This window comes from Octopus bimaculoides, chromosome 10, assembly GCF_001194135.2.
Source record: "Octopus bimaculoides isolate UCB-OBI-ISO-001 chromosome 10, ASM119413v2, whole genome shotgun sequence".
Taxonomy (NCBI): Eukaryota; Metazoa; Mollusca; class Cephalopoda; order Octopoda; family Octopodidae; genus Octopus; species Octopus bimaculoides.
In genome coordinates this window covers 84,641,514-84,642,192 of record NC_068990.1, presented here as the reverse complement: position 1 = coordinate 84,642,192, position 679 = coordinate 84,641,514, and positions in this window count along the sequence as shown.

Sequence of the window (679 nt, the reverse complement as noted above, 5' to 3'; positions counted from 1 at the left end):
TCATGGGAACTGCCCATATCCTACGTAAAATACTGTCTTTGTGATCTCAAATTTTAAAGCAAACATAATTTTCTTATGGTTTCTTAAACATTCACTTGAACAAAACTGTACAAATCCAAATATATGGTACCCTAGGCATAACACCTACATGAACTTCTAACTTGTTGTCTCTTGAGGTCTCTGGGTGAGACTTGGATCCAACTTGTACAAATGCAAAACAAAAGTCAAACATAAAATAATAATAATAATAATAATAATGATAATCCTTTCTTTATTTGGCTACAGGTATCTCTCTCTCCCTCTCACAAGCACACACACACACTAAATGTTTTGTAGAAAATGGTTACAAGTGTTGTACTTATACAACAGATGGAGGAGGGACAAAAATGTAATACAACAGATAGGGATCACAAACATACCACAACAGATCAGGATCTCAATCATCTACTCTGATTACGTGTACATTCCCATGTGCAATCTCCAGGTAGAATTCAAATACATATATGCCGGTGCCCCTGGACTGGCTCATGTGCGGGCAACACATGAAATCCTTCGAGCGAGATCGTTGCCAGTGACCTTGGACTGGCTCTTGTGCGGGTGACACATGAAATGTTTTGAGCGAGATCGTTGCCAGTGACCTTGGACTGGCTCTTGTGCGGGTGACACATGAAATGTTTTG